The sequence below is a fragment of the Pan paniscus genome, chromosome 18 (genome assembly GCF_029289425.2).
Source record: "Pan paniscus chromosome 18, NHGRI_mPanPan1-v2.0_pri, whole genome shotgun sequence".
In the NCBI taxonomy this organism is placed as follows: domain Eukaryota; kingdom Metazoa; phylum Chordata; class Mammalia; order Primates; family Hominidae; genus Pan; species Pan paniscus.
Window position 1 is genome coordinate 39,316,861 of NC_073267.2, and position 26,611 is coordinate 39,343,471.

General features: G+C 39.6%; 1 pseudogene; it reads right to left on the reverse strand.

Moving 5' to 3' along the window:
* Positions 1-21,259: 21,259 nt before the first annotated feature.
* On the reverse strand, positions 21,260-24,960 carry LOC117978867 (alpha/beta hydrolase domain-containing protein 17A-like; annotated as a pseudogene).
* Positions 24,961-26,611: the final 1,651 nt, after the last annotated feature.

The following is a 26,611-nucleotide window of genomic DNA, read 5'->3' on the forward strand; positions in this document are numbered from 1 at the left end:
ACGACATATCAAGGCCACCCAACTCATAGAGCGTTGGTGATGGGCCTGACTTAAAGTCTGAAAATTGCATATGTAAAACCACGTTCTCTATAAAAATACACACATTTGCCAAAGTCAGGAAAGGAAAAAAATTCCATTAAATCTAGGTTCAATAAGTGTATTAGAAAATATTTAATTAACTATCTCTGTTAAAACACATCTTGTGACTGCTGTTCACTCTCTCATTGGTGTTTATCTGCTGGTAAAGTGCTCACTCTTTTTTTTTTTTTTTTTTTTTTCGAGACAGAGTCTCGCTCTTTCGCCCAGGCCTGAGTACAGTGCAGTGGCGCTATCTTGGCTCGCTGCAAGCTCCGTCTCCCAGGTTCACGCCATTCTCCTGCGGCAGCCTCCCGAGTAGCTGGGACTACAGGCGCCCGCCACTGCGCCCGGCTAATTTTTTGTATTTTTAATAGAGACGGGGTTTCACCATTGTTGGCCAGGATGGTCTGGATCTCCTGACCTAGTGATCTGCCCTCCTTGGCCTCCCAAAGTGCTGGGATTACAGGCGTGAGCCACCGCGCCCGGCCTGTGCTCACGCATATTTGTTTGCTGTGTGGTGCAGTGCGACCACACGGTTCTTCAGACACAACCAATGCTTTCTCATTTACCTCAACACTTTAACCCTGAGATTCTTTTTTACTATACTTCAGTATATTTCCCAGAACATATATTGTCTATGAGGGATAAAATAAAATGTCAATTAAAAACAAAAAATTCAGAGAAATATTAACCATTCACTCTTCTAAGTTCTCAAAGGTTACATTCTTCACCAAGTCATATAACCAGGTCCCAATAAAATACCATCATGGAGGCAATTTAACATCATGTAATTTAAAATACCATCATGCGGGCAGCTTTCAACAAAGCATCCTGTAAGAAAAGGTCATTTGTACTTACATCTTTAAAAGTTTTGAAATTACTATTGAAGATTATTTTTATTGTATTGTCCATTGTCTGTTGCTTAAAGACATATATTTTGCTTAAGAGTTTAGAGTTACCAAAAAATAGCTGCTGACATATGCAGATACTATTTTATTAACTAACGACACCTATTTGAATTCTGGTTTTCCTTTTGGCCCTTAAGAACAAGAGGCTTAGGACTAAATTTTAGGCTGAAGGGTAGTGTTTCCTTCCCTAGGTTGTCCCATGTAATTGTCACCTCCTTCTCTTCATTATTCTGTCATTTTGCCCTTGTTTTATAGCATCTGTGCCTTTCATTCTAAGCTGTCTCAGAGGCTTTTCTGGAAACACACAGTGTATAAGTACAAAATGATGAAATACACATGCTTCTTTTTTTTTAAGATGGAGTCTCCCTCTGTTGCCCAGACTGGAGTGCAGTGGCAGGATCTCGGCTCACTGCAAGCTCCACCTCCCGGGTTCACTCCATTCTCCTGCCTCAGCCTCCTGAGTAGCTGGGACTACAGGCACCTGCCACCATGTCCGGCTAATGTTTTGTATTTTTAGTAGAGAGGGGGTTTCACCGTGTTATCCAGGATGGTCTCGATCTCCTGACCTTGTGATCTGCCTGCCTTGGCCTCCCAAAGTGCTGGGATTACAGGTGTGAGCCACCGCACCAGGCCAACATACTTCTTTATTTTGTTTTAAAAGATACTTGAGTGGGACTAGATGACCTCTAAGGTCCTTTCCAGCTCTAAATTTACGTTACTGTCACCAAAGACAAAAAAAAAAATCTATTAGGTTATAGGTCTAGAGATGAGTGCCAAGTACTATATTCCTGCTCTAGGTGCATTTCTTGTTGAAGGCAGTGACCTGTTAGGCCGTTTACAGTCTTATGGTGATAAAACAAGAGAACTGATTGCTAAAAAAAAAAAAAAAAAAAAAAAAAAAAAAAAAAAAAAAAAAATTCAGTTGAAATACCTTTTTACTCTTAAGCATCAACAAAAATAAATAGAAAACAGAAGAGTTGAATTATTTATTTTGAACTATTTGTAATAAATTTGGACAACAAAGCTAAGCCTGAGTGTAGTTAATTTAATGAAATTAGTCATATTTGAATATCATCACAACCTTACTATCACATTAGCATTCAGTGTGATTAAAATTTATTCTTTGTTTCTTTGTGAGTCTCCACAGAATCAGCTATCAACAACTTCATAATAAACTAGCCCTTCATTGCTTTCAGGAAACTTTTAGATTCAGAGCAAGTGGTTGGACTTCTGCTTTAAAAGAGAACAAATCATTTTTTAAAGTGCCTTTCCTGTTTGTGTGTGTGAATTTAGAACACAGAAATTGTCCATTGCATTGTTTATTTTTGCTAGGAGGTAGAAGTTATCAAAAATACAGGAAATGCTAGATATCACGTACTGATAATTTTCAAAGCTAATTATTTCTCTTAAGGCCAAGCTATAATTTAAGAGGTGTACTTGTGAAATATGAATATTGTTTTATAGTAATAGAATGTTTCTCACGGAAAAATAGAGTATGATTTTGTTGAAGTTCAAGGGAATATCCATATTCATTTAGGTAGCTTCCAGATTTTTGTCTTTACATGTTCTGTGTAGTGATTTAAATACCGTACCTCCAAAATTTATGTCCACTAGGAACTTTAGAATGTGACTTTATTTGGAAGTAGGGTCTTTGCAGATATAATTAACCCAGTGATTGAGATGAGGTCATCCTGGATGAAGGTGGGCCCTAAATCCAATGTAAATGTCCTTATAAGATACAAGAAAAGACACACGCAGAGAAGGTCATGTGAAGATGGAGACAGAAATTGGAGTTATGCAGTCATAAATCAAAGAAGGCCAAGGATTGCCAGGAGCCACTGGAAGCCGGGAAGAAGCGAGGGAGAATTCCTCCCTAGGGTCTTCAGAGGGAGTATGGCCCCACCAAAATCTTAGTTTCAGAGGTCCAGGCTTCAGAACTATGAGAGAATATATTTCTGTCCTCTTAACCCACCAAGTGTGTGATAATTAGGTATGATGGTCCTAGGCAACTACTACACTCTAATTCAGAAGTTCTTCTGGATTTTATTATATCATGTGTTGGTAGGAAGTACCTGGGTGTTTCATTTGCATGATATGTTGGTAATCTTAGAATTATCATATCTTGCAAGTAATTTTTAAGTATGTTGTAATGTAGTCAGAAGCTTTTTAAATATGAAATTTAACTCTTGCTGGTGTCAATTACATTTGAAAAAAATACAAAATAGCTATATAAGATTCTAGGATCTTTCAGAATTTTATAATGTTTATAATGGAAAGTTGGTTAAATAAAAATTGTACCCTACACAATTTTGTTGTTGGCTTAAAATAGCATTTAATTTATTAGTGCTCAGATAATAGTTATCCCCTCAATAGCATTTTTACTTTCATATGTTGATATCGAACAATGAAGTGAGACAGCAAATCAGTACAACGTGGTGATTATCAAACATCATAAATCCATGAAGGATAGCGTTGATCTTACTGAGAAGAGTTTAATTTTAAAATGCATACCTGGAAAAGGCAAGTTAGATTAACATTTCAAACTCATATAGCATTATCTGATTGATTATAGTTATGATTGATCATTTTATGTTTGGACCGTCACTTTGAATCCAATTGGGATAATTATAAATTAAGGATTTATTATTTGCTTTGAATTTTAGATTAAAAAATTTAAAACCATAAAAACAGAGCTTTGACTATAATAAAGGTATTTATCCTTTCTTGGTAAGAATTGGGGAGAGGTTTAAGAAAAGGCTAAGCAATGTTCTATTTTTTTACATAGGCAAAAGTTCATTTGTGCTACTTTTTAATTAGGTAGTTTTTTTTTGTAATGACAGTTTCCTAAACACTACTGATTTTACATGTGCAGTCATTAGTTTTTCATGTGGAAATATTATCTTTCAAATTCACACAGCAGCTTATTTTATGAAATGCAATGGGACTACTTACTTGCCACCTGACTAAACTGGAATGCATAGATTCATACCTCGCCAAATGAGGAGTTAGGGTGAAAAGTGATTAATATCCATTCTTTAATGAGTTTCTAAGTCTTTCTGAACATGTTTTTATTCTATTTATTGCAGTGGTATGTTAACATTTTCGTGTTGGTTGCTGTACAAAACATGATAATACCTTTATTAAAGTAATGTTAATGATATCAAAATACTATACTTTTAGTGTGAATCTGAGCCAAATTCTGTTGTATTCTAAATAAAGTGAAATTCCTGTCAGCCAATAGGGCATGGTATCAGTTTCAAATAAGACAAGATGGTCAGGTCAGGAGAAATGACTTCCTCCTTCCTCCTTATGTGCCGTATATAGATTTATTAGCACTGCCTTTTAATATGTTATGTGTTCAACAGAGAGGGAACTAAGATCTTGTTAATCATCATTTGAAAACCATTTTGTGAATGGAAATGTAGCAGGGCTTTTGCCTTTTTTCCTTGTTCATGAAAAACAAGTCGCGCTTGGGGAGCAAGTATTCCCGTTCAACTGCTGTCACTCATTCTTAGCTCTGTTTAGAAGAAATAAGCACAGATGGTTGGTCTACTACTTCCCCAACGAAAAATTTGCCTGTTGGCTGGGCGCGGTGGCTTACGCCTGTAATCCCAGCACTTTGGGAGACCGAGGCAGGCGGATCACAAGGTCAGAAGATTGAGATCATCCTGGCTAACACGGTGAAACCTCGTCTCCACTAAAAATACAAAAACTTAGCTGGGCGTGGTGGCAGACGCCTGTAGTCCCAGCTACTTTGGAGGCTGAGGCAAGAGAATAGCTCGAACCTGGGAGGCGGAGCTTGCAGTGAGCCGAGATCGCGCCACTGCACTCCGGGCTGGGCGACAGAGCAAGACTCCATCTTAAAAAAAAAAACAAAAAACAGAAAACAAAAAACAACTGCCTATCTTTTTTATGTTTTATTCCATCCTTCTCATTGTAATGTGAACAATATTTCAAGTGAAGAAACATCTGTAGGGATCTTTGAAATGTTTTATCCATTGCTTGTGCATTAAAGAGAAAAAGAAGAAATTAATGATTTATTAAAATGTCATGAGGGGAACTCAAAAACTCTTTGTTACAAAAAACTTTAATTTAGAAACAGTGTATTTTGCATGCAAAATTAAAATCTTCAGGGAAGTAAGTTTTTGTGTCAGACTTGGATCCGAAAGTACTCATTTAATGATGACAGAACCACTTCATCCATGTCATGTTAAAAATACCGGTGTGGGTCTTTTTTATTTATACTGTGGCTTAATGAAAATTTGTCTATGGTAAATATATTAAGAAAAAGAGCATAAAGACTTTTTAACATAATTTTCTAAGGCTGAAAATACGTACAAACAGTAAAATACCCAAATCTTAACTGTACAGCCCAATACTTTTTTTGTTTTTAAACAAACTTAGCCCTTCTGCCTATCCAGTACTCAAATCATGAAATTTTATATTATTACTTCTTCTAGACACTATTTCATAGGGTAGCTCCTATGGTAATTTGGAACATAACTGATTAGTTTTACAATTTTTAGTGAATTAGATCATAGAATATGTTCTGTATCTTGCTTCTTTCATTCAATATTTAGTTTATAAGATTTGTCAATCTTTTTGCATATACTTGTAATTTGTTAGTTCTCATTGCTATATACTATACCATTATACAAATATAATGTTCAATTCGTGGTTATTTTGAACGGTGCTTCTCTGAGCATTCATGTATTTGTCTTTTGGTAAATATTGCTGGGTATACGCTCAGGGTCATAGAATATGGTTAGATTTAGCACACATGGGAAATGGTGGTGTCCGTCAGTTTACATTTTCATCCACAATGGGAGAGAGTTCCAGTTGCTCCACATCTTTGCCAACACTTGGTATCATTTCTCTTTTTCATTTGAACTGTTCTGATGTGTATGTATCACTATTTCAATTGTGGTTATTTTGAACATTACAAAATTGGCAAAGAATAACTGATTTTATTAAATCATATTTCATTTGAAGTAATGTGTGTCTACTTTGCAGTATTTTCCCTTATTTACATGATTCATAAGAAGAGTGATTGATTTTTGATCAGCTATAATTCTAATGTATTTTATCTAAATATTATTTTACTGTATTAGTAACTGTGATCATTAAGAACAGAAACAAAAGGTAAGCAAGTCCTTAGATTAACATGAAACAACATTCCTGCCTTTTGAAAGAAACTTTTCTGGCCTGTAAGTAAATGATGTAAATCAATTAATAGCTTAACTGAAATTAAGAGATGAGTCTCAGTTTTCATTGCCTATATTATATCTGTGTTTCTGCAGAAACAGAAAAACAGTATGACAAACCTACAGTCTGCTAGTTTCTTCTCACCCTGCCAACAACTCTTATATTACTGTTTAGCTGGTTATATGCAACCATTTGTTGAGGAGGATTGTGTTGTTTTGCTTAGTTTTACTTTTTAAGGCAGAGTCTTGCTCTGTTGCCCAGGCTTGAGGTCTATGAGTTTTATACTCATAGTCACATGGTCAATGAGATGTAATCACAGCTCACTGCAGCCTTAATCTCCTGGGCTCACATGATCCCCCTGCCTCTGCTTCCTGAGTAGCTGGGACTACAGGTGCATGCCACCAAACCCAGCTTGTTGAGGAGAGTTTTGATGAAAATCATTCATCCCTTCTTAACTACAACCAGTGAAGCCTTAGAAAATGTAATTAGAGAAAAAAATAACATTTTTGCACCAAGCTAATTGTATCTTTACCTTTTATTAGTTGGTTTCAGGATTGACACTTATTGATGATTCTATTTTGGAGTGCGCTTTCCCTGGGTTTAACTCCTTGCAGCACACTTTATATACACTGTGTGGCCTTACTTGAGTAACTTATGTTACTTAACTTCTCCAGATCCCAGATTCTCAACCTGTAGAATGGAAGTAATTATAATACAGATATTATATGGTGGGTTAGTCCAGGTCCTCCAAGAGGTAGATGTTGAAAACGAGTTATACACAAGAGGATTTTATTAAGGGAAATCCCTGTGAGAGAAAATGGAGAGGAAGCTGAGTAAGCCTGGAAGAGCTCTCAACTATGAGGCAAGTCTGACCTAGAATGAAGGAAAGAGGAAAGGAAGGTTGAGTGGAAGCATTGGAGCATAATGTGCAGTCTAAGGAAGGGTACGAAAAGGCTTCAGGAATCCTGAGCCAAGACTGGTCCTCAGAGAAGCCCTGTGTCTCCTAAAGAGGGATGTGCATTAGCCACCTTGTGGCCCTCAGTCATTGACTGAGGGGCAGATGCAGAAACAGATTTTAGAGTGAAGCAGCAAGTGGCCGTAGGCAGTTAGGCTTCCCATACTTTGAGGTCTATGAGTTTATTTATTTATTTATTTATTTATTATTTATTTATTTATTTATTTATTTAAATTATACTTTAAGCTCTGGGTTACATGTGCAGAACTTGCAGTTTTGTTACATAGGTATACACGTGCCATGGTGGTTTGCTGCACCCATCAACCCGACACCTACATTAGGTATTTCTCCTAATGTTATCCCTCCCCTACCCCCCACCCCCCACCCCCCCACAGGCCCCAGTGCATGATGATCCCCTCCCTGTGTCCATGTGTTCTCATTGTTCAACTCCCAATTATGAGTGAGAACATGCAGCCTTTAATTTTCTGATCTTCTGATAGTTTGCTGAAAATGATGGTTTCCAGCTTCATCCATGTCCCTGCAAAGGACATGAACTCATCCTTTTTATGGCTGCATAGTATTGCATGGTGTATATGTGCCACATTTTCTTAGTCCAGTCTATCACTGATGGGCATTTGGGTTGGTTCCAAGTCTTTGCTATTGTGAATAGTGCCACAATAAACATACGTGAGAATGTGTAGAATGATTTATAATCCTTTGGGTATATGCCCAGTAATGGGATTGCTGGGTCAAATGCTATTTCTAGTTCTAGATCCTTGAGGAATTGCCACACTGTCTTCCATACAATGGTTGAACTAATTTACACTCCCACCAGCAGTGTAAAAGCATTCCTGTTTTACCACAACCTCTCCAGCATCTGTCGTTCCCTGACTTTTTAAGGATTGTCATTCTAACTGGAGTGAGATGGTATCTCATTGTGGTTTAGATTTGCATTTCTCTAATGAAGTTCTATGAGTTTCTTACTCACAGTCACTAAAAGATGTTTATCGTGAATTGAAATCTCCAGATAGAGTAAAGCAATGCCTAAATCATAGTTATGCACTTATCAATTTATTTATTCATATTATTCATTATCATTATGAATATTCAACACATTAATAAAAGAGCCACATATGCAATCTACTTGGGGTATTGGGAGAGTAAAGAATAACATAGCAGTGCTACAGATAATTTAAGAAATGGTTTCTCTCTCTCTCTCTATATATATATATATGTATATATATATATGAGACACAGGTATAATTATTTTCCTTCTACTATTTGTTATTGATGTATACTGCCAAATCCCTAACGGAAACTGGAATAGTTAACTCTAAGCTCCCCCCATGCCTACAAAAAGAAGTGGGTTCAAAGTTATTTTTTAAATCGAAAGATTTATTAATATTATTTTTATCATGTCCAATTGATATTATGATTATCAAAAAGTTTAATCACTTATTGTTACTTGAAGGACCTAGTTAGGAAATGTTCAATCCACTTTTTTTCTTTTTTTTTTTTTTTGAGACAGAGTCTCACTCTGTCACCCAGGCTGGAGTGCAGTGACGCGATCTCGGCTCACTGCAAGCTCCGCCTCCTGGGTTCACACCATTCTCCTGTCTCAGCCTCCCGAGTAGCTGGGACTACAGGCGCCTGCCACCACGCCCGGCTAAGTTTTTGTATTTTTAGTAGAGATGGGGTTTCACCATGTTAGCCAGGATGGTCTCGATCTCCTGACCTCGTGACCTGCCCGCCTCGGCCTCCCAAAGTGCTGGGATTATGGGCGTGAGCCACGGCTGCCGGCCTGTTCCACTTCTTAAAACTGGTCACTGGAAGTACATCGTCTTGGGAAGAACTGGATATTTCTTGAAACCCCTTTCATATAGCCATATTCTCAAACATAGAACCTTCTTTTATGTTTTTCAAAGATTTTTTCCATTACTGTAGAAAATTCAGAGGGTGTTTATGGATAGTGCAGTACTCTGTTCAAATATAGGGAATGAAAGTTACATTAAAATGATAATTTTTTTGCTGAAAAGTATTTTGATATTTAATGTAAGCAAACAAATTACTCAGATGATAGTGTTTTGTTTTAACTTTTTAAATGTCTTATTTCAATAGCTTTTGGAACACAAGTGGTTTAGGTAACGTGGATAATTTGTATAGTGGTGAAGTCTGAGATTTTATTGCACCTGTCACCTGAGTAGTGTGCATTTTACCAAACATGTAGCTTTTTTATCCCTCACCCGCCTGCCAACTTCCCCCTTACGAATCTCCAGAGCCCATTATACCACTCAGTGGAGAGTCTTCAACATTCACGGTGGAATCTTCAGGATGTGGCCCTCTATCCATTGCTTTCCACCGTTTGTACTCTCTGCTTTGTAAATAGAGGTCCGTTCTCCCTGTCTGCCTTGTTCACGTACCTTTGCCGTTTTCCTTGCTGGGATGACATCCTTTGCCCTGAAGTTCTCATTAACCATACCATAGATGTCCTCTTCTTACCTCAATACATCCAAGGCTACCTCAAGTTATAACTTCTCCTTTAGTTTTTCCCTAGTGTCTGAGTCCAAATGGACTTCTCTATATCCAGAATATCTACTACTTGTCTTATTTTTCCTCACACTTGGCACGTGCAGTTCCTTCCAGCTACTTTCATAATGTTGTATTTTAACGGTTCAGTTGTGTTTATATTTCACTATTCTGTCAGGCAAACAAGGGTATTCGTATGGCTGAAATCTATGGTATTTTTTAAATGTAATACAATGTAATGAATAAACATACAAATGAATGAGTTAATTAATATATTATATTCTTGGTTAAGTAATGAGCATTATGAGGACAAAAATTGAGTCTTACACCTTCTTATAATCCTAAAGACCTCGTACAGGACTTGGAATATAGCATGCACTTAAGACATCTTTGTGACTAATGAATTTAAATATTTTTATTAATTCTAAGTTGACATATGATTGTAATTTGGGGAAGGTAGTGAAATTTCAAATGGCTTTCACCACCTGTGAAATGACCCTTTTACATACCACATGATTTACCAGATCTTTGTTTAGGTGAACCTAGGTGAAAGCGGATTGTTTCCTCTACTTAGGAAATACTTTGCGTATTTTAGTTGCTTATAAATTTGATGATTTTAATTTGTACAGTTATAGTTTATGATATTGACTTGTACAGTTATATATATGTTTACATATTATATATTGCATATGGTTATACTATGTATAATTTTATTTTTCTAAAATAAAGAATATTATTACACATTAACAAAATAGATATAACTGTTTTCCTTCTACTATTTGTTATTGGTGTATACTGCCAAATCCCTGATGGATACTGAAATTCTTATCTCTAAGCCCCTCTATGCCTACAAAAAATGGGTTCAAGGTTATTTTAAAAATCAAAGAGTTTATTAATAATATTATTTTTTATCATGTCCAATTGATACTATCATTATTAAAAAGTTTAATCACTTATTTCTTGAAGGACTTAATTAGGAAATATATATAATGTGTGTGTATATATATATTCTCTCTCTATATATTCCATATATATGTATACTCTCTATATATATCCTATATATATATTCTCTCTATATGTATCCTATATATTCTCTATATATATTCTATATATATATTCTCTATGTATTCTATTTATGTATTCTCTATATATTCTCTATATATTCTCTATGTATTCTCTATATATTCTCTCTCTATATTCTATATATAATTCTATATATATTCTATATATGTATTCTATATAAATACACACACACACATATATAGTAGCCTAATATTTAAAAAATAAGATTGGGACTGCCTAAAATAAGCTGACCTAGACCATAGGGGTACAGACATAGGTATACTTCAGCAAGAACTGGTAACAAAGTGAGATATATGTTAACTCTTTGTAGCATATTGTTAAGTAGTATTAAAAAACAAGTAATTTTTGGTTGGGTCCATTGAGAGAATAACATTATTTTTAGAATGATCTAATGGCACGATAAGCATTTTAGCATTTTACCTGGAAAAACATTATAGCTGTGCCAGTTTCTGTTCCAAGAAAAAAATACATTGGTGTATTCTCTAAAGGAGGAAATTCTGACCTCAACTATGTTCAGATAGCTGTGGCAGATAATACTCTGATCAGGTACTAAGTCATATATCTTTCACATTTCCCTTTGCTAGTTATACTCAGCAAATGTGTGGTTGGAAATGGAATCAAAGCCCAGTCTGGAACTCCTGAAGTCAAAGTCAAAGGAACTGATCCTGTGATAAATCAGATTATTGATAAACTGAAGCATGTTATTCAGGTAAGTCCTGATCCTATATTTTTTGGTATAGCCAATAATAAATAATAAGTGGTTACTTTCTGTTATACTTGATAAATTTGTTAATCCTATCAGATAATCCTACCTAAAATATTGTAGCACATTATTTGCATTAGGACTTTTGGAAAGATTTAGTTTAATGATTTTTGTATGCAGTCAATATGCAGCGGTAATTTAATGTTGGACAATCTGTATATGTGAAAAGCAAGCCGCAGCCTCGGCCTTTCAATGATGAGAATCTCAGGACATGCGTTGTCCTCAGTGAATAACTTTGAACATGGGAATCACTGTGACCATTAAAGAAAACACATATAAGGCCATGGAAGATGACAGAGTTATCTTTCAGGTAATTCTCTGAATGTTGCTCTAAGGTTTTTGCAGCATTTCAATACAAGTTAGGTCATAGATGAAGAATATGTGTTTGTAATATTGATTTACAATATCACCTTTCATATGTTATCTTATAATCTACCTAATGGTTGTTTACGAAATACTTCTGTCTTATCTTCAATAATATTTTTCATCAAGTGAATGTGTATTGCTGTTTCTAATACATGGCAAGTGAAGCATGAACATATTTATCAAAATAATATTTCATTGAAATAGTCTATTAATTAGAACCAAACATTATGTTGCATGTTGTAAATATTATCCTCCACTCTGCATCTATTGATGTTTGGGGAAAGGAAGGCTTTTCTTTTTAGTTAATGGTCATTTTATAAAAATTTATATTTGAATATACTTTCATTTTTCCTAAGCAAAACTTTGTATGGGTAGTTGATGCTTATTTCTAGTATCGTGGGTCAGAAACAACACCTAAATAGTACAGAGTTTTTATTGCATACAACATATTTCAGAGCCAGTGGTAGGCTTCTCATAATTGTCCTGCAAAGACGAAGCTTAAGTTTATGCAGAGCCAGTTCCTGGGTTTCCATTTTTCACAAGAGTCCCTATATCTCAAAGAGAGGATGTGTAAGAAGGACTTGGGGGTTGGTGTCGAATACCATAGACTTCTCCCTTCTGCGAGGTAACAATGCTTATTCTACCATAGATACCTATAGAGAACAGAGCTGTCACCCTGGCTGTCAAAACCAAAAATAAATTCTACTGGAAAAGTCTAAGAGAGAAGTGGTGTCATGACTACTGATGAGTCAAACCTCCCAGCCTCTGCTGAGCTGGTCCAGTTGGTACCTCATAGTATCGTCCACTGTAGTATAATATGTACAGCTAGATTATTTGAAAATTCAAGTGCATAATTGATAACAAAACCAAAAGGGCTTTAACATTAATCAGCTCCTCTCATTGAGGAGTGAGTACAATCTCACTCTGAGGACATGGTGAAATCTTAGGGGTTTCTTAAGTGGGGTAAGCATTCCACAGAGGGTGGAGGAAGAAAACCTAGACCTTAAGTATATATTTATTCCATCTCATTCTTTTATATTTATTTGGTTGTAGTAAGGTATATAAAATATGTAATATACTAGTGCAATAGCACATACATATAATTTATAAATACATAAATATACATATTAACTGGACATCTGTTCAGGTTGTTTTGCTAAGATATATACAAGATGAAAGCAGAACAGAAACCCTGTTGTGGATAATAAGGATGGAGCTGTTCCATAAGAAGTGCAGTTATAAGAAAACACATTCACAGAGGAACACGTAGATACCCAAGATAGAAAGGATTATAAAAACCCTTAGGAGGAGGGTTCACATATTTATTACCCATTCAGCAACTCCCCTCCCCATTTCTTGTTTTGTAGGTTTCAAAGCCTTTTCAAGGTGGCAGAGGGAAGTCATCCTGCCTTTCTTTTTTAGTTTCTGTGTGAACTTGAGTCCCATTCTTTCTTCTTTATGGAAGTGTGCAGATCTCCAATTATTCATGCTTAAGTTTCATTCTGGGGTTGCAAGAGAATATCAAATGCAACGCTGCCTTTGAGGTCTATCCTTTTAAGGTCTGCTAGAATTATATGATAGAAATTTAGATTTTTATAGAGGAGAGCAGAAAGTCCTATCTTGCACAGGTGTCACTGAAACATTCACCTTTAATGTGTAAGAGTATGCTCTTTCATAAACTGCTCTCCTGGAGATGAAGAGAAGTGTTTTACTTTGCCATTTTTTTTTTTTTTTTGAGATGGAGTTTCGCTCTTGTTGCCCAGGCTGGAGTGCAATGGCGCGATCTCGGCTCACTGCAACCTCTGCCTCCTGGATTCAAGCGATTCTCCTGCCTCAGCCTACAGAGCAGCTGGGATTACAGGAGTGTGCCACCATGGCCTGGCTAATTTTTTTTTGTATTTTTAGTAGAGACGGGGTTTCTCCACATTCCTTAGGCTGGTCTCGAGCTCCCGACCTCAGGTGATCCACCTGCCTCGGCCTCCCCAAAATGCTGGGATTACAGGCGTGAGCCACCATGCCCGGCCTACTTTGCCAAACTTTTGACTACTGATAATGTACGCGTACCCTGGCAGGGATGGCCATTGTACTGTCAGTATCAAGGGATGGGTAACAGCACCCACCACAATGTCAGCTATGAAAGGATTCAGAAAATAGCCTTCTGTAAGTCAGAATTTATTAATTTAGGAGTAGGGCCATGGAAGATGTCAACATAGGAATAGGTTTCAGATTCTAAACTGTAGATTTAGATGATCACTTCTTAGTGTTTGTATAAAATTTACTTTATTTTTTATTATAATATTAAGTTCACTGTCCACCTTTATACTATGAAAAATGCCATCTCTCTCAATAGGGACATACCTGTATTGAAGTATATGGAAGGAAATCAGCCATAAAAGCAAAAATTGCCTGCATAGACTCACCCAAAAATGCCTTTCTCGGCCTGCCATTAATATGAACTTCATTTCTACCTAGAATTGTCGGCAATTAGAGTCATTAAGGAAGTAGAAAAAGATTTTTACTTGGAAAATGACACTTTTTAATGTTTTAATAATTAATTCATTCAAAATACTCAACAAATGTTCATTGAGTTTCTAGTATGGTCCTGGTTCTGTACTGGCACTGAGGTTAAAGTTGTGAATAAAGCAGACACAACCCTGCTCTCATGGGCTTTCCATTGTAAGAAAAAGTAAATAAACAAACAAAACCAGTATTGTAGCTGACACCTGTTATAAACAAAACCAAACAGGATGAGGTAAGGAAAGATATTTAAGAAGAATGTCCTGGCGAAGGCCACTCAGGGGGAGATGTTTGGGTTGATGCTGAATAAGGAGAAGAAAAGAGTCGTGGGAAAACCTGTGAGAACTGTTTCTGGGGCAGAAGGCAAAGTAGGTGTAAAGGCCCCGTTGCAGGAATAAGTTTGTTTTACTCAGAGAACAGAAGGTCAGTCGGCTAAAACAGAGTGAGCTAAAGGGAAGAGATGAACATACATCATGTTTTGGGAAGTCCAGTAGGCTCTGGTAAAGAGTTTATATTTTCTCCTAAGTAGACTAAGAAGTTATTTAAAAACTGTAAGCAGAGCTAGCTGGGCGCAGTGGCTCATGCCTGTACTCTCCGCACTTTGGGAGGCTGAGGTGGGCAGATCACCTGAAGTCAGGGGTTTGAGACCAGCCTGGCCAACATGGTGAAACCTCGTCTCTACTAAAAATACAAAAATTAGCCGAGCTTGGTGGCACATGCCTGTAATCCCAGCTACTCGGGAGGCTGAGGAAGAAGAATCGCTTGAACCCAGGAGTCAGAGCTTGCAGTGAGCCAAGATCGCGCCACTGCACTCCAGCCTGGGTGACAGAGCAAGACTCTGTCTCAAAATAAATAAATAAATACAAATACATCACAAATTTAATAAATAAATAAAAACTGTAAGCAGAAGCTGATACAATTTAATCTATGTTTTATGAGGACTTCACTATGAAAAATGGTCCCTGCATGAAAGAATGAAAAAAGAAAGTAATACAGACAGAAGACCACATAATTGGAACTAGAATAATAAGAGTGGATAAGCTGAGAAGTGCATAGATTTAGACAAATATTGGAAGCAGGGTTATTGGGATTTGTTAATGGATTGGAAATTTGGGAGACAGAAGAAAGATGATAGCGAGGTTTGGTGGGATGATAGTGTCACTAAGTGAGAAAAGGAACTCTGAGAGAGGAGCAGGCCTGGCGGAGGGTCCCTGGGATTGATTAGAAATCAGTGGTTTTGTTAACTGTGAGATGCTTATTAGATACCCAAGAGTGATGTGCAGAACACAGGGAGACCACACAACTGAAAGTGTATGTTTGTAAGCATTAGCATGTGGATAGTACTTAAGCTCTGAGATTGTATAAGGCTGTCACCTTTCCTTTAGAGTATTAATTCACACCAAAACTATTAGTGGAGACTATAAGACAATGGAATCATAAAAAAAAAAAATTGTACTGCAAAAACCTATGAATGGATAAAACATTTTATTAATTGTATTTGGCACCTTGTATATACTTAGTTGATCTAGGACAGAGAAGATACTTAGTAACACTCATTTTTTCTTACTGTAAGAATAATGACCCAGGAGGCGGAGGCTGCAGTGAGCTGAGATCAGGTCACTGCACTCTAGCTCCAGGAGATAGAGCGAGACTCCGTCTCAAAAAATAAAAGAATAATGAATGCTCATCAGAGGGAATTGAATTTTATTATTCTAGGAAATCTGATGGAAAAAGTGAAAAATAAATATTGATACATTTATAAAACAATGAAAAGACTTATAAGAGAAGCCATCTAGGCTTTTTTCTATACTTAATTATACATATAAATACATCAATACTTTACTTAAAAAAATAAGATCGTAGGGCACATTTGATTTTATGATCTGAACTGCTCACCTGACCACACAAAACAAATACTTTACCATGGCATTAAATATCCTGCTATCTGGTTGTTAGTGCTGGCATATTTTTCTATCATATGGAAAGATTACAGTTTTACTTCATCTAGTCACCTAAAGTTGGATATTTAGGTTGTGACCAGATTTTCATGATAATAAAGACTAATAGGAATATCAGCAGACATAAAATGTTTTTGGCATCTTTCTTTTTTCTTGTAATACATTCTACATATTGGAACTAATAATTGTATTTTGATACATATTGCCACGTTTTTCTCAAGGAAAATTATAGATAACAGAAAGTGTCAGCTTTCTCTGTGTGTTAAGGTTGTGGGTGGAAGCTTGGCAGTGACTCTCAGACATATTGGTATGGAACATCATTGGACTCTCTAGAGATCAAGGCAGCAGTCCTGTAGAAATGTTAGCCTGAGCTGTGTGTCACCTGGGAGTACTCCAAGGATGACCAAAAGAAATGTTTTAGTTAGAAGACAATTTATAAGAAAAGTTTAGAGGCTTCCTAGAGAGGTCATAGCATACACAATTTTATTTCATCCTTTAGGACAAGCCCTATATGTATGTTCTGCGCACATCCCCTCCCGCACCCTCCTCAAAAAAAAAAAAAAAAAGCTGAGATCTGATGTAAATAGATAACTGGATTATAGCTTTGTCCTTAAGGAATATCTCAGAAACTTCAATATTCCTTCACCCCCTCTGCAAATCCTTCTGAATTGAGAATGGGAACCTTGGCAACAGAGGGGAGTCATGCACCTCCCTTTTCCATCTGTGACTCTGACATCTTCCTCCGGGTCAGCCATTGTGCAAACTCTCACTTAATTTCTGGCAGTTTCCTGCATTCCAGACCTGTTTGTGAAATAGGCAATATTTGTCCCTTTGAAAATCACCTGTGATAAATGTGGTATAGCCCATGGCCAGTGAAGATTTTCCTATGGGGAGACATATTCCTAAGTGTTAACATTAACGTTTCCAGATGTTTGAGTCAGACTCAATTGCCCTTTAATATTATAGATTGAAAACAACATTTGGTTGATCTTAGTATATCTGATTGAGGAAATATGAGACCATTTTTAATTTAGATTTGCTCACCTATCAAACTTACTTTGAAATTTCTTGGTCATATTATGTTTGCTTACGGCAAAGTTATCAGCAAAAAAGTCACAGTTATGCAGCAATTTATCTTTAAACACTAAATGACATCTATCATTTTTCAAAGAAAATAATGTCAGCAGTTAAAATCCTAACTGCTTGAGCACTGTTAGTTGACAATTATATTGCCCCATTGCTTAGAAATTAATTGACCTACTTTCAATAAGAAACATAAAAAGTAATATCACAGCAATTTTCTGGATTTATTTTATTGCAAAACCAATAAATGTTACAGTGTCGTTAAAAGTAATAGATTTAAAAAACATTTTATTTTCTTAAACCTAACAATTCAAATAACATAAAATAATATTACGTTTCTATTAAGCATTCATTTTTTATAGAGACCAAAACTTCTTTACAAAATGTCTTCATGTATAATATAAATTAGATTTTTAGATGTGAGAAAAGCAATAATCATAATCATTGCCTAAATCCACAAAATAAGTAGATATTCTATAATATGTATTTCAGTAATCACAATGTAGTGGATTCAGGCAGAGATGAGAGACACTTTGATTTTAGTAGAAAAAGACTGTGCTAAATTACCTCTTTGCCTTTTTTCACTCTGTTCCTAGGATACCAATATAATAAATAGTACCTTTAGAACTCTGATACACTGAGAAAAGTTCTAATTTAAATCTCAATAGATGATTACACAGGTAGTGTTTACACACACACACACACACACACAATGACAGGAGTTTTTAAAGATATTAGTATCTTGGAATTTTTGTATTCTGAAAACTGCTCAAGCTTTTATCATTAGATCACTTGTTATGAAACACACTTTAGAAACACCTTTCCTATTTTTAATAGCCTATGATAGTCATACAGAATGAGTTAATCATAATTGATTGGTCAATTGCTAATTGCGAATTCTTTGACCATAGCACGTCAGCTGATTCTATGAACTTCTACAGACTCTTTCCCTTGGTCGGGGAATTGCCACAGCACTCTGACTCCTTTCCCCACAACTCCATTGCATGACATTGTCACCTCCCTAGGCTTATGATACTAATATTCCAGAGAGACGAACAGTTCTTGATTTTGAATAGCAATGCAGTACTGACCAAAACAGATTTAGTTTTGGTTCAGAAGGAAGCACTGGATATGCCCTCAATAACTTTCCATGGTCATCTAATTCAGCAATTAGTTTGTCTGAGTAAATTCAATGGAAGGCTGCTTTCTCGAATGGGTAGTGTAATGCACTGACTTCCCTATTAGACATTTCATTTAAAAACATCAATTGTCTGCATAAAACAACCATTTCCATCAGTGTACATTCAACTGGAAAGGAAAGCTTGAGGACTTTTTTTTGAAAGTAGTGGGATTGGGGTTGGCCATTGGTAATTTCTTTTTGATTAAAGCGTATGTAATTGTTTTGTGTTGGATACAAATTTATTTATGCGGATGCCTCTGATCTTATATGTTATCATTTCCCATTAAGACCTGAGCTGTTTATCTGCTGGGTTTTCTGGTCATAAAATGTTGAAAGGACGTTAAAATGTAGAACTTTTATATTTTTTATTTAGGTGACTAGGATAAATTCTGGTAATTTATAGGCTAAAACTTACATGTATTTCTGCTTAAAATATTTTGAAATGTGGTTTATTTCACAAATGAGGTTCCAAACTATAACCAGCTCTCACTAAATTCATATTTATGTGTTTATGTATTTATTTATTTATTTTTGAGACAGAATCTCGCTCTGTCGCCCAGGCTGGAGTGCAGTGGTGTGATCTCGGCTCACTGCAAGCTCCGCCTCCCATGTTCACGCCATTCTCCTGCCGCAGCCTCCCGAGTAGCTGGGACTACGGGCGCCGGCCACCACGCCCAGCTAATTTTTTGTATTTTTAGTAGAGATGGGGTTTCACCATGTTAACCAGGATGGTTTCGATCTCCTGACCTCGTGATCCGCCCGCCTCGGCCTCCCAAAGTGCTGGGATTACAGGTTTGAGCCACCGCACCCGGCCAAAAGATCATTTTTAAATTATGCATCTGGGAATATATTATCAAACCAGGCCTGAAACTTATTAAAAAGATGGTAAAATCTAATTTAACTTCATTTAATACTCCTTTCCTCTTAGTCTTATCAAAGCAAATGAGCTTGGCTTTTAATTATGAAAATGTAATTTTAATTTATAAGACATATAACAAAGCAAGATAGCTGCTAAATTCACTTTATCCTAGTAACTTCCTATTGTATACATTCATTTTTAATGTAATAAGAAATCCTTCCAAAATTTTTAAAAGAATCACATTACCCAAGAAGAGGCTCAACATTTCTAGAAAATAAATATGTTCTTAAGACACTTAACAATTCTTGAAATGAAGACCTAACTCTTCAGGGTTTTAAAATATTTGATGTGCACTCTTTACATATATAGTTTAAATTTAATAATTACCCTTCTCAAAAAATAAGTGAAACATACCACAAACATATCAAAGCAAGTTATTCATACTTCTCATTTAAGTAACTGTATTGTCATAGCAAAATTATTTTGTATCATCAAAAAGCACAAAAGCCTTATTAGAATACTAATTTCAACATCTGTTTCACAGATTTGCTCATAATAGATTTTTTTCATGCTTCTGCACTAATTCATTGAAGGACAATGTTTTACCGATTCTTGAAAAACTATCATTATCTGCCCCACAGTGCTGGCTCATGCCTGTAATCCTAACACTTTGGGTGGCCAAGGCTGCCGTTTTGCTTGAGCCCAGGAGTTCAAGACCAGCCTGGGCAACATGGTGAAAACTCATCTCTACCAAAAAAAAAAAAAAAAAGTAAAAAGTTAGCTGGGCAAGGTGGCGGGCACCTGTAGTCCTAGCAACTCAGGAGGCTGAGGTAGGAGGATCACCTGGGCCTGGGAGGTTAAGGTTGTGGTGGGCCATGATTATGCCACTGCATTCCAGCGTGGGTGACACAGTGAGACCTTGTATCAAAAAAAATAATAATAATACAAAATAGAAAATAAAAAGATCATTATCTGACATTTTAAAAAGTATATTTCCTAACCTATAAATATACTTTGTAGATTAACAAGAGAAAAATTTCAAGATATTGTAAATTTAAAACAAATCTTTATGTATAATATCATTGTAATGTCTTTGACCAGTATCTATCATGTGAGACAAAAAATATTAAACATTCATTTATTGAATAAATGAATGAAAATCATAATTACCTTGATCACTAAATTTAAAATTTAAATGAAGCAGGAAAGTAAATCTTCCTAATTATCATATACTTAGCTGTTTAAAATCACTCTAATGACAAGTAATATGCTTTCAATCTTGAATTATACTTTTAAAATGCCTGTATTGTTTCATTCACTCATGCTTCCATTAGTTCAGTGAACAAATATTGATTACTTACCCACTATGTGCCAGGTATTATGATAGATTCAGGGAGTACAAAAATGATTAAATGAGGGGATCAGTTGGAGTGACTGTTTTCTAGAAACAATGCCTATTTCAGTTATGAACTAGTCTGTTTTGAAGAAAATGGTGAGGGAAAGCTAAAAATAATATTTTCACTTTATTCAACAAATCTTATTGAGGTCTTATTATGAATCAGGGGCTCTCCTAGGTACGGGCATACAAAATTGATTAAGACCATGCTTGCTTGCAGAAAACAAACAGAAAAGCATCTCTATAATAAAAAGGAAAAAGAGGAATCCCCTTTGTAGGTTTCATAGTTTATACTGATATTTCTGATGTCGTCTCGGAGAATTAGTCACAATTATAGGAACTCAGAAGGCATTCCGTGGAGATGAACTAGAGACTAAACTAGCAGAGATTACTTAGTGAAATATTGTGATACCATTTATTTCAATTAGAAAATAGTTATAATTCATTTTAGAAGATATTATGGCTTACACATAGTAGATATGATGACTGAATAACAGGATTGTTGAACGATGGCACCTTGGTAGCCATTAGCCATTGCCACCATGATTCTGCATTAAAAAATCTATGCAAAACGGCCGGGCATGGTGGCTCACGCCTGTAATCCCAGCACTTTGGGAGGCCGAGGCGGGCGGATCACGAGGTTGGGAGATTGAGACCATCCTGGCTAACACGGTGAGACCCCGTAACTACTAAAAATACAAAAAATTAGCTGGGCATGCTGGCACGCGCCTGTAGTCCCAGCTACTCGGGAGGCTGAGGCAGGAGAATCGCTTGAACCTGGCAGGCGGAGGTTGCAGTAAGCTGAGATCGCGCCACTGCACTCCGGCCTGGGCGACAGAGTGAGACTCCGTCTCAAAAAAAAAAAAAAGAAAAAGTTTGGAGTATATTAATAAACATTGTGTTTTTTTAAAAAAAATTTAAATCTTTAATTTCCGTTTTCACGATTTTTCTTCTTGCTTCCAAAAGGAAAGGAGTGCGTAGCTCTGTTGCCTGTACATCGTCCACGGCCCCTGGGTCGGGGCGGGGTCCCCCGGGCCGCCCGGGGGTCCACATGCAGTCCCTGGGGGGGCCGGCGCGGGGTGAGGTCCGGGGGCCGCCTTATTGCTGAGGTCCGGCCGGTTGGGGCCCCGGCGGCTGCTAGGCGCTCTGGCTGCGCAGCTCCTGGGAGATGAAGCGGCGCAGGCGCTCCAGGTACTGGCTGTAGAGCTGGATGTCTTTGTGCCCGGCGCCCTCCACTCACAGCGGCTCCACGGCGTTGGGGCAGCGCTGGTAGAGCGCCAGCCCGTGCGAGAAGTCCATCACCTCGTCTTTCGTGTCCTGGATGATGAGCACGGGCGGCGTGATCTTGGACACCTTCTGGATTCTGCGGGAGAGGCGTGGGGCGGGTGAGACCTCGCCAGGCCCGGGCCCCGCCCCGCTCCGCCCCCGCCCCCGCCCCCGTCCCCGCCCCAGCCTGCTCACTTGGGGAAGGCGTCGAAGCAGTAGGTCTTGGTGTCTGGAAAGCGACGCTCAGGTCCAAGGTGAGCGGCGACTGCAGCACCACCGTGGCGGACTCGTAGCGCGAGGCCAGGTCCACGGTGGGCACCGTGCCGATGCTCTGCCAGTACAGGATGATGCCGTCTGGGCTGATGTGGTACCTGGCGGCACCTGAGCAGGCTCAGCCCAGGCCTCCAACGCGCGCGCACCCCTCCTGCCAGCGGGCGTCCCCGGGCCCAGCTCCGGATGCGACTCTCCAGTCTCCCTGCTCAGCCAAGTCATTTGGTCAGGCCCAGGCTCCACACCAGTCTCAAGGGCCACCCCCAGCCCCCCAACACCGCAGCGGTGGGCGGAGCTGGCGGCCTGGTCCTGTTCCCTGCCACTATGGTTCACTGGCGTTTCCTAGCCAGGATCTGCTGGATCCTGGCTAGGGAGTCCCCTCGGGCTAGGGTAGGGGAAGCCCTGGCACCTCTCCTCCTCTTGGTCACCCCTAGGCGCACACTGGGAACTGTGTGCCCTCCCACATCCTGAATGCTTCACGCCTTCCTGCCCAGGTTAGAAAGCCGTTCCTGGTGCACTGGCCGGGACAGGGTACACTCTTCCTCCCTGCAGTCCTTGCCTACCGCCTTGGCCATGAGGAATTCAGGCAGCTGTGTCCCCAGATGTCTCCACCCAATTTTGGACTCTCAGCGTCCCATGCCCAATGAGGTGCCAGCCCAACCCAGGTCAACATCGAGGATGGTGGCTGCGGGGACAGCATCTCCTCCCACCAGCGCCTTCCCTTGGGAGTGGACAAGTCCTCTGCCACCTCAGCACCACCAGCTCCCACCCAGGGCCACCCCCACTCCCAGGTCACTGGTGTGCGGCCCCTGGCCCAGCTGATCCAGCACCAGTCCCAAGGCCTCCTCATGCCCAGTCCCAACCACGCGGGACCCACCTGCCACCCTGTTGATGCTGAGACCCCAGAACTCTCCTCCCACAAGCTCCAGGCTCTGATGCCAGGCAGATGCCCTCCTGCGAGGCAGGAGCATGGGCAGGTGTGTGTCCCGTCTGGCTGGCATTTGGACTCCACCAGCAGGGCTGTCTCCCTCCCTGGCCTGGAATCCCAGCCTCCTGGCAGCACTCCACAGCTCACTGCTCACCCATGCCCCAAAGGATGCTGCCTGGCTTGTGCCTGTGGCTGCAGCTCTGCCTCAGCCTCCCTGGCCTGCTCCCTGGCAGCCAAGGCCAGTAGTGTGCTGAGCCAGCCCAGCCCTGTCACCTGCTCCAGGCAGGAGCCCCCAGCTGCCACCTAGATGTCACCACTCAGACAATCAAACAAGACACATCCTCCATAGAGGCCCTGAGTGCGATCTGGCCTCCCCCTCACAGCTCTGGGCCGAGGATCCTGCAGGACAAAGCGACAGCAGGACAGATGGCGGAGTAGACAGAGCTCAGAACTGGCCATGGGTGGTGTGACTCTGCCAGTGCCCCGGGCAGTAGACACAGGAGGGGGCCCAGGAAGCTGCATGAAGTGGTGCTTGGTTTCGGCGCCCCACACTGCCGGGAGGCCCCCAGAGCCAGGGTGGTGCCAGGGGACCCAGCTCCCACGCCCACAGCAGGGACTGCCTGGGATATCGCCAAGGCAACGAGGACCCCACCTCCCCAGGGCCTCTGACTTCTCAGAGCTGCCCCTGGCCCCTGCAGGAGCGGGTCAGACCACTGGGCTGGGCAGGGCAGGGCCAGGACGAGACAGCCCCAGCGGGTGGCGAGCAGGAAAGGCCTCCAGAGGCCCACGAGGGTCTTCTGGTCCAGAGCAGCACTGGCCCGGGCGGTGCTCAAACACCAGTGAAGGGCCCAGGCAAGCGCAGGGCTGGGGACCTGGATGATTAGGAGGGCTGGATCTGGAATCGAAGCTGGCCGAGACCTCAGGTGTGTGCTGGGGGTCTGCACCTGACCCTGCAGTCCCTGCCCCGGGATGGCTGAGCTCCACAGCCACGGGGCCTCATGGGCCAGGCCTTGGGACCTCGATGCAGCAGCCTCGCCTCACCTGGCCCCAAGTGCGGCCTCAGCCCGTGGGCTCCCAGCCACACATGCACAGACCCCCTGACACCACCCACCCCCTCCCGCCGGGTGGCGTCCACGCCCCTGTGACAAGCTCAGCCCCTTCCTGTCCTCAGGCCAGGGGATCCCAGGGAGCCTGGCTCCACAGGCCAGGGTGTGGGCGGACCTCCTGGCCACACCTCAGCCATGTGGAGGCGGCACCCGCACGCCTGAGCTCACCTGTCCGGCTCTCTGGCAGCATGCGTCCACTGTGGCTCCCCTCCTGCAGGGCCGCCCACCTTCCTCCCAGGGAAGCCCGCCCCTCCCCCCGGCCCCTGGCCCCTGGCCTGGTCCCCTCTCGGGTGTGCCCAGGCTGAGCTGCCCCCGGAGTCGCCCTCACCTGGTGCGCCGGGCCTGCCAGGCAGCGTTGATGTCGGCGTAGAGGTTCGTCTCGGAGGGCCTGCCCGAGCTGGCACCGTAGCCGGAGTAGTGGTAGGAGAAAATGTTGCAGTGGAGGCGGGAACACAGGCCAATGTAGAAGCTGCTCATCTGGCCCAGGTCCACCGCGTTGCCTTCCTTGTTCATGCACCTCTGGTCAGACGCAGTTCAGCTGATCTAGGCTGGGCTTGGCTAGCATTGGCTTGAAGCTGCAGCTGGTGTCCAGATCTGTTCTATGTATTTGTGATTCTCCTCAGCCCTCCCGGGTACTTGAAGCATGTTATTGTTATGGCAAAAGTCAGGAGTGCAACCTGCCTGTGCAAAAACATGCCAGGCTTCTGTTGCCTGAAATCCTCTAAGATACCCCTTTGGCTTAAGCAAAATCACATAGCAAGGATCAAAGTCAAGGAGTGGGGAATTATATCTGTCCCTTAGAGATGGAGATAGGAGAGAGTGTGAACAAATGCAGGAAAATGATCTCATCTACCAGAGTGTCCTTAAATATTTTAACATAATAAATTCAGTATTGTTTTTGTTTGATTGAATGAAGCTTTGCATGGACACAGTACGGTACAAAAGTACTATTTGAACTCTTTCTCCACATTCATAAAATTGCTAGTTTCTACCATGATTATATTTTTATGATCCATTTTTGTGTACAGATCTGAAAACTTTATACTAGAATTTATTAGCTGAGGAAAGGAACATCCACTGACATCATCATATACAAATATTTCTCAACATTTTAATGCTTGTGGTATTGTTAATGTTTCTGTGGAAAAAAATCACAGAAGTGATTTCTAAGTCAGTTATTGATTTATTCTAATGAATTATAAAAATCAGACTAAATTACTAATAGAGAAATTACATTTGAAATACTAGTCTGAGCTACAGATGAGATGGATTTTTGTGCTCATCATTTGTACTCTAGCTATGTTTGTTGAGATTGGGTTATTAAAACATAATTAAAACATTATCAGCAGAAAAGCCTGTTGTGCTATAATTAAATCATCTAAACAATCATTTTTGTGGTCTTAATATCCTGGATTTCTCAATTCATTGTAGTAGATAAGATTTCTCTTTAAATACTACTTACTATCAGTAGCTTGCTTTTCTGTGAATGCTAGAAAATTTAGAATTCTGCATTAACATTTAACAAAATATACGCTATCCTAATATTGATGCATTATATTTATCTATACAACATGCAACAAGAGAGAAATACTGGATGAATCAGAATATTTGCAGCCTATGGCAATTATCTGTAGCAACATTTTTTTGTCTTCAGAAAAATATAGATGATTTTGAAAATGGATTAGTTCTAGTTTCAATCTAGGAAGAACTACTTATGGAAGTTTTGTGTACAGGATACTGATGTTTTCAAATATAATGCATTATTATTTTAGTTTAGTTTCTTTTACCATATACTTAGAAATTGTTCATGTGAACAGGCCATTAAAACTAATGGTATAGATAAATGGTATAGATAGGCATTGTAAACATCCCACTTTTCCCAAGCCATGAATTTTAACACTGGATTAAGGAGATGAAAATGGAGCCATTGGGAATGTGAATTCTTTGCTAATAATTATTTTTCTTCCTTTAAAAAGATTCTTCAAAAGGCAAGAATATGGAAGTATTTCAGGAGATACTCTTGAGGTATCTAAAATACATACTCTTCCTATCAAAATCAGTAAATAGATTGATGTAAGTAAGATAAAGTCAGGGCAACTGATTTTGCATGTCAGTGTACACACAGACACATATCCATGTATTCTCCATCTGTTCTCAGTTACTG